This window comes from Mobula hypostoma, chromosome 21 (assembly GCF_963921235.1).
Source record: "Mobula hypostoma chromosome 21, sMobHyp1.1, whole genome shotgun sequence".
In the NCBI taxonomy this organism is placed as follows: Eukaryota; Metazoa; Chordata; class Chondrichthyes; order Myliobatiformes; family Myliobatidae; genus Mobula; species Mobula hypostoma.
This window is the reverse complement of record NC_086117.1, coordinates 9,005,478-9,019,987: the sequence shown is the minus strand read 5'-3', so window position 1 is coordinate 9,019,987 and position 14,510 is coordinate 9,005,478. Positions and strand designations below refer to the sequence as shown.

At 41.6% G+C, this 14,510-nt stretch overlaps 1 protein-coding gene across 5 annotated transcripts in view; it reads left to right on the top strand.

The window, feature by feature from the left end:
• The window catches only part of mapkap1 (MAPK associated protein 1), a 297,659-nt gene that overhangs the window by 34,044 nt on the left and 249,105 nt on the right, over positions 1–14,510 (top strand). The gene's annotated exons all lie outside the window — the stretch shown is intronic.

Below are 14,510 nucleotides of genomic sequence, written 5' to 3'. Positions count from 1 at the left end.
CTTCCTCTAATATCCCCCTTGAATACCCCTTAGCTTAAAGCCATGTCCTCTTGTATTGAGCAGTGGTGCCCTGGGGAAGAGGCGCCAGCTATCCATATCTTGTACACCTCTATCATGTCTCCTCTCATCCTCCTTCTCTCCAGAGAGTAAAACCCTAGCTCCCTTAATCTCTGATCATAATGCATACTTCCTAAACCAGGCAGCATCCTTGTAAATCTCCTCTGTACCCTTTCTAATGCTTCCACATCCTTCCTATAGTGAGGTGACCAGAAATGGACACAGTACTCCAAATGTGGCCTAACCAGAGTTTTATAGAGCTGCATCATTACCCCACGACTCATAAACTCTATCCCTCGACTGATGAATGCTAACACTCCATAAGCTTTCTTAACTACCCTATCTACCTGTGAGACAACTTTCAGGGATCTGTGGACATGTACCTCCAGATCCCTCTGTTCCTCCACACTACCAAGTATCCTGCCATTTACTTTGTACTCTGCCTTGGAGTTTGTCCTTCCAAAGTGTACCACCTCACACTTCTCCAGGTTGAACTCCATCTGCCACTTCTCAGCCCACTTCCGCATCCTACCAATGTCTCTCTGCAATCTTTGACAATCCTCTACACTATCCACAACACCACCAACCTTTGTGTCATCTGCAAACTTGCCAACCCACCCTTCTACCCCCACATCCAGGTTGTTAATAAAAATCATGAAAAGTAGAGGTCCCAGAACTGATCCTTGTGGGACATCACTTGTCACAACCCTCCAATCTGAATGTACTCCCTCCACCACCACCCTCTGCTTTCTGCAGGCAAGCCAATTCTGAATCCACCTGGCCAAACTTCCCTGGATCCCATGCCTTCTGACTTTCTAAATAGGCCAACCATGTGGAACCTTGTCAAATGCCTTACTAAAATCCATGTAGATCACAACCACTGCACTACCCTCGTCTACATGCCTGGTCACCTCCTCAAAGAACTCTATGGGGCTTGTTAGACACGATCTGCCCTTCACAAAACCATGCTGACTGTCCCTGATCAGACCATGATTCTCTAAATGTCCAAAGATCCTATCTCTAAGAATCTTTTCCAACAGCTTTCCAGCACAGACGTAAGGCTCACTGGTCTATAATTACCTGGACTATCCCTACTACCTTTTTTGAACGAGGGGACAACATTCGCCTCCCTCCAATCCTCCGATACCATTCCCGTGGACAACGAGGACATAAAGATCCTAGCCAGAGGCTCAGCAATCTCTTCTTTCACCTTGTGGAGCAGCCTGGGGAATATTCTGTCAGGCCCCAGGGAGTTATCCATCCTAATGTATTTTAACAACTCCAACACCTCCTCTCCCTTAATATCAACATGCTCCAGAACATCAACCTCACTCATATTGTCCTCACCGTCATCAGGTTCCCTCTCATTGGTGAATACCGAAGAGAAGTATTCATTGAGGACCTCGCTCACTTCCATATCCTCCAGGTACATCTTCCCATCTTTATCTCTAATTGGTCCTATCTTCACTCCTGTCATCCTTTTGTTCTTCACATAACTGAAAAATGCCTTGGGGTTTTCCTTTACCCTACTTGCCAAGGCCTTCTCATGCCCCCTTCTTGCTCTCCTCTGCCCCTTCTTAAGCTCCTTTCTTGCTACCCTATATTCCTCAATAGACCCATCTGATCCTTGCTTCCTAAACCTCATGTATACTGCCTTCTTCCACCTGTCTTAGATTCTTCACCTCACTTGTCACCCATGGTTCCTTCACCGTACCACTCTTTATCTTCCTCACTGGGACAAATTTATCCCTAACATCCTGCAAGAGATCCCTAAACATTGACCACATGTCCATAGTACATTTCCCTGCAAAAACATCATCCCAATTCACACCTGCAAATTCTAGCCTTATAGCCTCATAATTTGCCCTTCCCCAATTAAAAATGTTCTTGTCCCCTCTGATTCTATCCTTTTCCTTGATAATGTTAAAGGCCAGGGAGCGGTGGTCATTGTCCCCCAGATGCTCACCCACTGAGAGATCTATGACCTGACCCGGTTCGTTACCTAATACTAGATCTAGTGTGGCATTCCCCATAGTCGACCTGTCCACATACTGTGACAGGAATCCGTCCTGGACACACTTAACAAACTCCGCCCAGTCTAAACTATTGGAACTAATCAGGTGCCAATCAATATTAGGGAAATTAAAATCACCCATGATAACAACCCTGTTATATTTGTACCTTTCTAAAATCGGCCTCCCAATCTGCTCCTCGGTATCTCTGCTGCTACCAGGGGGCCTATAGAATACTCCAATAGAGTAACTGCTCCCTTCCTGTTCCTGACTTCTACCCATACTGACTCAAAAGAGGATCCTGCTACATTACTCACCCTTTCTGTAGCTGTAATAGTATCGCTGACTAGTAATGCCACCCCTCCTTCCCTTCCCCTACCATCCCTTTTAAAGCATTGAAATCCAGGAATATTGAGAATCCATTCCTGCCCTGGTGCCAGCCAAGTCTCTGTAATGGCCACTACGTCATAATTCGATGTATGTATCCAAGCTCTCAGTTCATAACCTTTGTTCCTGATGCTTCTTGCATTGAGCAACATACATCAAAGTTGCTGGTGAACGCAGCAGGCCAGGCAGCATCTATAGGAAGAGGCGCAGTCGACGTTTCAGGCCGAGACCCTTCGTCAGGACTAACTGAAGGAAGAGTGAGTACACGCACTTTAGCCCTTCTTACTTTATTCTGTTTCTCTTTCCTCAAAGCCTCTTTAAATGTTAGATCTGGCTTTACTCCATGCACTATACTTGTAGTTCTTGCATGACCTTTATCCTCCTCCACCTCACTATCTGCTCTAACATTCTGGTTCCCCTCCTCCTGCAAATCTAGTTTAAACTCCCCGGAGCAGCACTAGCAAACCTTCCCGCAAGGATGTTAGTCCCCGTCCCATCGGAACAGGTCCAATCTTCCCTGGAAGATGGTAAATAAGAGATAAATAAGTAAATGTTTCAGTTTTGGTGTATTAAACTTAACTGACTTGTGTTGGTGCCCCTTTTTTCATACAAGCACTGCTTGTTTGCAATCTGTTGTTCCAAACACTTGAGATTTTCCTTTTGCACCCCAGAATTGTGATCAACCCATTCTTCTGCCTGTTTCTCTTTCAGTTAAAATATGTTCATAGTATCACTGTTGATATCAGTGCTGAAAATGGGAAAAAGTGGTAAAATATATCTTGGTAAGCAATGGTTGGATTATGAACATGTGCTTTGTTAAATCTAGCCGGCCTTTTGAAGAATGAAATTTCTGGTAATAAATTCATGTCCTGGAGTTTGGTTTGATTAACTCCAGATGCCAGAGAAACATTTCAAAGGTGTAGTTTCCTTCTTGGATCTTTTACCTGTGGTTCATCTATACTTCAGCTATTGTCAATAGAGTTAAAAGCATATGATGGTTATTTTCTGCTGGCCTGTAAATGGAATTAGTTTCATTTCTTGTTGTGACAATTCCCATACTTGTATGCATTTTTGTTCTAGAATCTTTTATCGTAGTTCTTTTTTTCCAGAAGTTGTGTTTGTAATCACATAGAGGCTTTGATACCAACCTGCGAAGTTCCAAATTGAATTTCTTCATGTAAAACAAAAGGTTTCAACTAATTTTGAAGTTCACAGTCAATTGATTATCAAAGTACCTATGGCATCATATACAACCTGAGGTTCATTTTTTATGGGCATACTCAAAATCCTTTAACCATAAAAGGCTGCACCAACAGGGTGGACAGTCAGCGTACAAAAGACAACAAACTGTGCTAATATAAAAATAAAGGAAAAAACTAAAATAAATAGATGAGCAATAAATATCGAGAACATGAGAAGCATGGGGTGACCCTCCTGAAGGCCTCAGTGATTAGAATTACAGGATCATTCGGTGCTGTGGGAGTTCGTGATGGCTCCCCCGTATTTTGATGCTCAAAGCAAGCAGAGAAGGTATTGAGCTTATCTGGAAGCAGAGCTCTGTTGTCACCAATGTCCCTTTATTTTGCTTTATCAGACCCACTCAGACCCAGCCACAGTTGTCGAGCATCCTTCATTGATTCAAGTTTAGTTCGGAATTTTCACTTTGCCCATGAGAACGTCTTCTAGTATCAGTATTATGGTGAATCTAAAATAAAAATTTATGGTTTATCTCTTAACTTTATATACATAGTGAGCTGAGAGTCCCAGGCATAATAGATTCAGGGCAGTGAACTGAATTGGAATAATTTTGAAGTTGTTATAATTTTTTTCAGTAATTATGGCATAAATAGTAAAACCATCATCTGTTGCCCTTTCGCAGTTGTCTCTGTGAAGTGCTGGTGAGCTGCTGCACTTCCAGTGAAGGTACTCCTGCAGTGTTGACATTTGGGATTTGCAGTAATTAGACCCAGAAGCAATGAAGGAATGATGATATTGCCAAATTGCAATACATACCATTCAAGGAATTTGTATCTTCTCTCAGTGAACATGTGGGTTTCCGCCAGGTGCTGCGGTTTCCTCCAATGTTCGAAAGACATGCGGTTAGAGTTGGTAAGTAGTGGGCATGCTTTGCTGGTGTCAGATGCATAGTGTCTCTTAAGGGCTGCCCCCAGCACAGTCCTCGCTGATTTGCTTTGCGACAAAGGCACATTTCACTGTGTTTCAATGCTATGTGGCAAATAAAGCTAATCTTTCTCATAACTTTCTTTTTAAATTGGGATATTCAGCCTGTGATCTGCTTTGGTTGCAACAATATTTATGCAACTGATCCAGTTGAGTTTCTACTCAGTAATGACACCCAAAATACAGGGGGCTTGAAGAGGCTATGGAATGGGTGGGTGGGTAAATTCCCCTTTGTTGGAGGCAGCTCTGCCTGGTCCCATTCATGTTATTTCTTACTTAGCAGCCCCTGAATGAATGCTGCATACTTGCAACACACATTTTCAAGTGTTCAGGAGTTGTAACTGGAATTGAGCACTGTGCAAACATCGTTAAAAGTACAATTCTGATCTTGTGAAGGAAGTTCATTGGAGCTGGGCTGCTGACACAAGAACTCCTGCAGTGATGTCCAGGGTCTGAGGTGATTGACCTCCACCCACTGCTCGAATCTTGCTGTGTGTGAGTGATGACTTCAGCCATTTGGTCTTTTTCTACTTGATACCCATTGACTTCAGTCTTACCAGGGTTTCTTGATGTCACATTGAGAGAAGTGCTGCTTCACAGTGTTGAAATTGAAGTGAAGCTCACTGTGCTTCAGAAATGTCATTCTCTGGTCCATGTTTGCACTTGGGCTGCATTTCGGTCTGTGGGCAGTCGGCCTGGCAAATTGCAAACTGGGCAGTTGTGCATAAATGTCACTTGATAGCACAGCTGACGATGCCTTTCGTCACGTTGCTACTGATTGAGAACAGATGAGGTGGCCATTAGCCAGGTTGGACTTGCCCTGCATTTTCTGTAAAGGACACATGACAATTTCCACACACTGAATGCCAATGTTGTAACAGTAGTGAGCAGTTTAATTGGAGGTGGTGACAGTTCAAGAGTGCATGATTCCAGTTCTGCAGCTGATATCCCCATTCTTGATATCACATGAAATAAATCAAATTGGCTGGAGCTGTGGTTCTGTGATGGGTGTCTCCAGATCAAGCCAAAATGCATCAATATTTTGGCACCTCTGGTCGAACATATTGCGAGTGCTTCGACCTTTAGTTCTCATAAGTTGCATCTTGCCAGAGTTGAGAGTAGGGATGTTTTTGGTGATATCATATTATTCAGTTAACTGTTGAATTGTCCACTGTGCATGGTAGGGCAACAGTGTTTCATTCTAAACCATTGGTTGCAAGGTTAATTGGCATGTCTCTTGCATGCTTTTTGTGCTACTTGGCTTATACAGTATTGCAGGCAACAGATCCCCTTAAGTATGCAGGCTGTTACCCTGTCATGTTCTTCTGCAATCCTTATTAAACTTTGGTAAAATAGGTTTATCGTTCATGGTTTACTTGTTTCCTGTGTCAGACTCAGCTTGGCAGTTGTGTTCTTCATTTGATTTTTTTTGAGATAAACCACAGAACAGGTATTTCTGGCCCAACAAGTGGCACTGCATAGCAATCCACCGATTTAACCCTAACCTAATCACTGGACAATTTACAATGACCAATTAACCTACCAACTGGTACGTCTTTGGAATGTGAGCTCACACACTCACGGGAAGGACGTCCAAATGTCTTGCAAACAGTGTTGGAATTGAACTCCAAACTCTGACGCCCTGACCTGTAATAGCATAGTTCTTACCACCACGCTGTGGCGCCCCCACGTCTCGGCAAACTTGGTGAATGGCAGTACCAGCAAATAATTGTTTGTATTGAAGCCTCCCATCCAATGTCCTTGCTGCTGCTTTGTTTCTTCCAAGTGTTGCTCTTTATGCAACGATGTCATCAATTTGCTGGGGAGCCAGGTGAGTTTAAAAGCAGTGCAGGTGAAGTTGGTCAATGCAGAAGTAAATGGAGAATTCTGATTTCTGAGCAATGGTAATATTGAAATTTTATTGCACTGCATGGAGATCTCCAGCCAAAATGGCCATTGTGTCGTATGACATGGGCAATCATGGTCTTTCCGTGACCAGGATTGCTCTTGGCAATTTTTTCTTCAGGAGTGATTTGCTATTGCCTTTTCCTGGGCAGTGTCTTTACAATAAGGGTGACCCCAGCCATTATCAATACTTGGCAAAAATTGTCTGCTTGGCATCAGTGGTTGCATAACTAGGACTTATGATGTGCATCAGCTGCTCATATGTCCATCCACCACGTGCTCCCATGGCTTCAAGTGACACTGATGGGGATGGGGGGGTGCGGTGGGCAGGTAAGCAGGTGCTACACCTTGCCCAAGGGTGATCTGCAGGCCAGTGGAGGGAAGGAGCACTTTACACCTCCTTTGGTAGAGATTTATCTCTATGTTATCACCCATGTTGTGTTGTATCCTTGCATATTGAATATTGTAAGTGGTTTGAATCACCTTGTTTGTCTAGATTTTATTGCTATCAATCCCTGTGAGGACCAAATTACTCCATTACCAGAAAGTAAAATCAATTAATGTAACAGAATTTCCCCCAGGCTTGTGTTTTATCCCCAATTTCCCCTTCCTCTTGCTCGTCCTCTCAAGATGTTTCTTAAAGCAACTGCCTTAGCCACAACCTAAATAAATTTATTATTTTTTTTTACTTGTTTCAAATTTTCTTTCAAATGTACTAAATTGGAAACTTTCTCTACATATAACATTCTGAATTCTCGTGGTGACAGAGGAGTTTTTTTTTAGCCCACAGCTTGTCAAGTGGGGGAAAATGGTTAATTGTTCCCATCATCCAGCACACGATCTTGCAGTTTGTAGTTCCTCAAGGTATATTCGCAAGTGCTATTTAAATGAGTTTTTAATTTTTGCCACACTTAGAGCCAGTGATTTCTAAATGCTTGTCCAGCTTCTGGTAAAAGTTCCCCTAATTCTTAGATCAGTTAGTCACAATCTCAAGTCCCTCAGCCCCCGTTCCAAAGAAAACAGTTCACAGGTTATCCTATATTCTCTCAAAGAATTAAAATTTTCCAGTCATGATTATATTTTTATCTCTGTACACTCCTGAACTATGTAGTTCTCAATCTTTGGCCTAGAGTTGTGTGCAGTTCTTTTCTAAACTCTCCACTGAAGTTAACAATTCTCCCAAGCTCTACAACCACTTCTGCAGATAAGGTTGAGCATTATGCCTGCTGTCATGCTTGAACTTTCTTGAATGGACAATAATTGCCTGAGGATGCATGCATCCACCTGCCAGCAGTCTGACCTCATTTAATAAGCACTTCACGTTAGTTTGGTAGATTGGATGTATTGTGCTTTCTTTTTGCCCTTTTCTTTCCTCTGATCCCCAATGAGAGATCAGTGGCTTGATCTCAGCTGTCAGGGCTTTGTGCTCTGGGGTGCCCAACACATTCTTGCAATACCCTTATTTTCTCTTCCTTTGTGAACCCACCACTTGGATCAATCTTTTCATATTTACGTTTTTATAATGTGGTTGGAATTTACTTTTACCTGCATGCATCTCTCTACAGTGCCTTGAATTGAACTGTGCAGTTGTGGATTGTTCCAACTATGTATAAGGGAAAGGGCCTATTTGGGTTAATGATTGTTCCAGTATATTTTGTGTAACACTTGTCTTAAATTTGGTCAAGATGCAGTATAACAATTTTGTATACATACATTATTTTTAAGGTTCACAAAATATAAAAAAATACAGATTTTTCCTGATAGCTTGTTCTGAGAGTACTAAGTTTGCAGCAAGAAAGCAAAGTAAAAACTGAATTATTTGAGTTAACGGACAGTTGAATTCCAGTTGAATTTGGTGGATACACTGGTCACATATATCCTGATGTCACCTAGTGGTACCTGCTTGATATTTTGTGGAGTTTTGGTGAGAGTAAGGTTATCTTGGCTACAGAAGTTGATATGTAGTGATGGGCTACACGAGCAAAATAAACTAAGGCATTGCAAGTAATTGGTCCGAACTAGAAATTGCACTTGACTCTAAACTTTAAGTTCCAACTATTGAAAACATTTGGAATTCTCATTGAAAAATTCATTGAGCACGAATGAAATCTAAAATTTAGTGAAATTGTGCTTTCCATGTAGTGCATTTGGATAATGTTTTCTGTGCAGTGTGACAATAGAAACATAGAAAACCTACAGCACAATACAGGCCCTTCGGCCCACAAAGCTGTGCCAAACATGCCCTTACCTGAGAAATTACCAAGGGTTACCCATAGCCCTCTATTTTTCTGAGCTCCGTATACCTGTCCAGGAGTCTCTGAAAAGACCCTATTATATCCGCCTCCACCACCGTCGCCGGTAGCCCATTCCATGCACTCACCACTCTCTGCGTAAAAAGCTTACCCCTGACATCTCCCCTGTTCCTACTTCTAAGCACCTTAAAACTGTGCCCCTCGTGCTAGCCATTTCAGCCCTGGGAAAAAGCCTCTGACTGTCCACACGATCAATGCTTCGCATCATCTTATACATCTCTATCAGGTCACCTCTCATCCTCTGTCATTCCAAGGAAAAAAGGCAAAAAGGCTGAGTTCACTCAACCTGTTCTCAAAAGGCATGCTCCCCAATCCAGGCAACATCTTTGTAAATCTCCTCTGCACCCTTTCTATGGTTTGCACATCCTTCCTATAGTGAGGCGACCAGAACTGACAAAAGGAAAAAGTTGTCTTTGTAACACACACAAAAAATGCTGGTGAACGCAGCAGGCCAGGCAGCATCTGTAGGAAGAAGTACAGTGTATGTTTCGGGCGGAGACCCTTTGTCAGGACTATCTGAAAGAAGTTGTCTTTGTGTTTTTTTTAAAAGAAGCATCTGTTCACCAGCTCACTGAAGACTTGTGTGAGCATTGAGTTTACATGAATTCAGGTGGTTTCATGCAGGACTGCCATGTCACTGAGTTTAAACTGTTGAGCTGGAATTGGTGTTTTACCGTTCATGAACTGAGTGTATTTTACCAGATGCATTACTGGGTATTTTTAAACTTGGGCAGAATTCAGTGTGAACTAAGTTGTGTTGCAAACAATAATTTTTGCTTTCTGGAAACTGAAGTGGAGACAGTAAAGAGTGTTTTAAATGTGTATTACTGTAACTGGTCACCCTCCCCCACCCTCACACTGTTTTTACATTGATTTTCATTTTAAAACCTCTGACTTCCTGCCGGGATGTCCAGCAGAGGAAATGAATGAATGAGAATGAGAATTAAAAATACATTTGGAGCTGGTGCACAGGCGAGATGTAAGGTTCCAGCGGTCTGCAGAACCACTTCAATATGTTCATTATTCTCAGCTTGCTTTTTGTCAAAAATAAAGCACTTAATTGAAAAGGACATAAAATGCAAATCATAGTGTCGGAGGAGTTGCAGTATCCTGCCACGGTGAGCTTGGGTCATCTTGGATTGATTTGTGAAGGTAATTCTGCGAATACAGTTTTGCTTTCGCCACGCCAAAGCAAGATCTTACCTTTCTGTTGTGTTTCTCATAGCATTAGTACCGTTCCAAAGTGCTTCATAGTTAATTAAAATGTTTGGAATTGTATTCACGGTTGTCCACTAGGAATATAAGTAGCCATTTTGTGGATAACAACTTGCCATCATGTCAGTTTTATACTTGAGTTATATTGGAAAAAGTCATTATTTCATGTTGATTTGATGTGGTAGTTCTTCATCGGTTTTTCCTGTTGAATTGATTTCTTGTGAACAATCAGTCAGTTTTTTTTTCTGCTTTATGAGTTTTTTAAGAGTTCAGGACCCCTTAGTTCCTTTAGTTTGTTATAGCCCTGGGGGGGGGGGGTGCAAGGTGGTGTGGGAAGGTAATGGGAATAAGCTCCCACTTTCTACAAGATGCTCCCAATGGTGTTCCTCTCGAATAGCCTGATACAACCAAGTCCAGTTCCTGACCTTCACGTGTGGCGAAGCTACTAAGGCTGGCAGAACCGTTTCTACTCAAACAAGACCAAGGTGGGTTACTGGAGCCTTCAAACTAGTTGCTTTGGCAGGTGGGGCTCATTAGCTATGGTTGGCAGCTCATCTGGGAGAAGGAAAACTGATCTCAAATTTCTGCTGCCTTACAGCTATACTCACTCGTAGACAATAGGTGCAGGAGTAGGCCATTCGATCCTTCGAGCCAGCACCGCCATTCACTGTGATCATGGCTGATCATCCACTGTTAGTGTCCAGTTCCTGCCTTATCCCCATAACCTTTGATTCCGCTATCTTTAAGAGCTCTATCCATCTCTTTTTAGGGACTTGGCCTCCACAGCCTTCTGGGGCAGAGCATTCCATATATCCACCACTTTCTGGGTGAAAAAGTTTTTCCTCAACTCTGTTCTAAATGGCCTACCCCTAATTCTTAAACTGTGGCCTCTGGTTCTGGCCTCACCCATCAGCGGGAACATGCTTCCTGCCTGCAGCGTGTCTAATCCCTTAATAATCTTATATGTTTTAATAAGATCCTCTCTCAGCCTTCTAAGTTCCAGAGTATACAAGCCCAGTCGCTCCAATCTTACGGCATATGACAGTCCCGCCATCCTGGGAACTAACCTTGTGAACCTACGCTGCACTCCCTCAATAGCAAGAATGTCCTTCCTCAAATTTGGAGACCAAAACTGCACACAGTACTCCAGGTGTGGTCTCATCAGGGCCCTGTACAGCTGCAGAAGGACTTCTTTGCTCTTATACTCAATTCCCCTTGTTATGAAGGCCAGCATGCCATTAGCTTTCTTCACTGTCTGCTGTACTTGCATGCTTGCTTTCAGTGACTGATGTACAAGAACACCTAGATCTCGTTGTGCTTCCCCTTTTCCTAACTTGACTCCATTTATATAATAATCTGCCTTCCCGTTCTTACCACCAAGGTGGATAACCTCACATTTATCCACATTAAACTGCATCTGCCATGCATCTGCCCACTCACCCAGCCTGTCCAAGTCACCCTGCATTCTCATAACATCCTCCTCACATTTCACACTGCCACCCAGCTTTGTGTCATTGGCAAATTTGCTAATGTTACTTTTAATTCCCTCATCTAAATCATTAATATATATTGTAAACAGCTGCGGTCCCAGCACTGAACCCTGCGGTACCCCACTGGTCACCGCCTGCCATTCGGAAAGGGACCTATGAATTGCTACTTTGTTTTCTGTCAGCCAGCCAATTTTCAATCCATGTCAGTACTCTGCCCCCAATACCATGTGCCCTAATTTTGCCCACTAATCTCCTATGTGGGACTTTATCAAAGGCTTTCTGAAAGTCCAGGTACACTACATCCACTGGCTCTCCCTTGTCCATTTTCATAGTTACATACTCAAAAAATTCCAAAAGATTAGTCAAGCACGATTTCCCCTTCGTAAATCCATGCTGACTCGGACCTATCCTGTTACTGCTATCCAAATGTGTCGTAATTTCATCTTTTATAATTGACTCCGGCAGCTTTCCCACCACCGACGTCAGGGGCTGACCAGTCTTTAATTCCCTATAATTTAGGAGCAACTTCTTCCTCTCTGCCATCAGATTTCTGAATGGACAATGAACCTATGTGCATAACCTCAAATTTTTTTGCTCTCTTTTTGCACTACCTATTCAATTAAATTTTTTAAAATATATTTCTTATTGTAATTTCATTCTTATTATGTATTGCAATATCCTGGTGCTGCTAAACTTCATTCTAAATAAATTGGTGTACTGTTTTATTCTTGTCATATGTACTGGGTGGAAAACTTGCCTGCTGTTCATACAGATGAATTCATTACAGTGGTGTATTAAGGTCATACAATGTAAAACAATAATGGAGTGCAGAATGTAGTGTTAGAGTACAGAGAAAGTGTAGGTAGATAGTGAAGTGGAAGATCACAGCAAGTTAGTTAGTGAGGTCAAGAGTCCATTTTATTCTACTTAAAGTATTCAAATTTGCAGTTTGTCACTTGGTTAATGAGAACTTAAAACTCACAAACACCATGTATGGTTGAAGGAAATTGCATTGCTGGAGTTCAAGGGAGATGGGAACTGAGCAATGTGGGGTCATTATGGGAACAGAATTGCATTGGAGAGAGTCTTGTGGAATATGAAGACTATCATGGACCACTTGAGATGAATGACCAATTTCTGTTGTTTAATGTCTACTTAAATTTATCTTTTTAATATACAATTGGTATAGTTGCTCTCATGGCCATTGCCTTCTCTGACTTAATGTGATGAAAGCAGAGCCACTGACGGACTCAATTGTGTTGATAGATAGAAAACCTGGAAAGGATCAGCAAGTCTTGCAGAGTCTTTGATTTGCAGTCATTTCCACCCACACTGATCTTCAATTATGGTTCTGATGCTCAACATTGCAGAGTTGGAAAATCAACTCCAAGCAGGAGCTTGGGAACCAGTATTTATAATTGGTTCAATTGCAACCAATCTGAGAACATTAGCCAAGCAGAACAATAAGTAAGATGATGCACAATGACATCTTTCCCCATTCTCAAGGGTTATTTGCCTGGAGGGCCATTTTACCTTGACTTTGGGGTCATACATCATTGAAACAGGCCCTTTCTCCCCTACTCTTCTCCTTGTACATGTTCCCCTTAGGAGACATCATTAGGGAGCATAAACTTGATTTCCATAGTTCTGCAGATGACACACAATCTGTCGAGCCTGACGATGATAAAAGCTTATCTTCTCTGACTTCTGGTATAGTACAATAAACAGATGGATGAGCAATAATTTTCTAAAACTAAATGAAGATAAAACTGAAATATTTCTAGTTGGTCCCAAAGCCAAAAGAGAGAACCTTCTTGATAAACGAGAGCTTGGCTCCTCATGTAAAAACAAAATAATTATCCTGGGTGTTACCCTTCATTGAGATATTAAATTTTAATCCCACAAAAATAAAGTGACCGGATTGGTATTTTGACACTTAAATATTGCAAATATATATCTGTTTCTGTAACGTAATGATGCTGGAAAACTAATACACACCTTTACATAGAATAGTCTAGATTACTGCAAAGCGCTTTTTACTGGCCATCCAAAACAATCTATTAACAAACTTCAACTTGTTCAGAACATTGTTGTTAGATTCCTGTATCTTTTAGAATTGATTTTGAAGTTCTCTTTTTGTTTTGCTTTAAAGCTTTCAATGGTCTGGAGCTGTATTGCTTTTGTTTTATAATCCTGCTGAAGCTCTTGAGTCTGCTTCCATTGTTGGTCTCTTAAATTTAAACAGTCTCCCACCGAAGAAAATTTGCAGATCAACTTTTTTTTTAAACTGTGCTCCAAAACTGTGGAACTCAATACCTAAAACTATAAGGGATGCAGACTCAGTTGACACTTTAAAATGCCAGCTCAAAACCTGTTCAACGTGAGAAAGTCTGCTGATGCAAGAAAGCCAAAGCAACGCACAGATGCTGAAGGAACTCAGCAGGTTAGGCAGCACCTATGGAGGGTAATAAACAGACAATGTGTGAGCCAAGTCCCATTTTCAGGACTGAAGATTTATTTATTTAATCTTTTTCGACAAACATTACTTGGTGCTTTATTTTTTATATTTGCAATTTATCCCATTGTAAAGCACTTTGAACTGTATAATTCGTATGGAAAGTGCTCTACAAATAAGTTATTTTTGTATTTTTAATTTGTCTCAACTCAAGCTGGTAAATCCTGAGGTACGGGCATAGCCAAGCACACTTATTTCTCAATCTAGGAAATCTCAGACTATTCTGGTGGTGTTTCGTGTTTTAGCTTTCTAGAGATGTACATAAGTATTGCTGTTTAGGTCTTAGTGCTTAATGCTATTGTGTAGTGACCTCGGGATGATACCAGTTGTAGGTGTAGTGATAATTTCATTTTTCTGAGTTGTGCTTTCATATAAAATCAGTGGTTTGTACTTAGCAGAATTGCATATGCTCATGTGGAGTATTGAATCCTTTTTG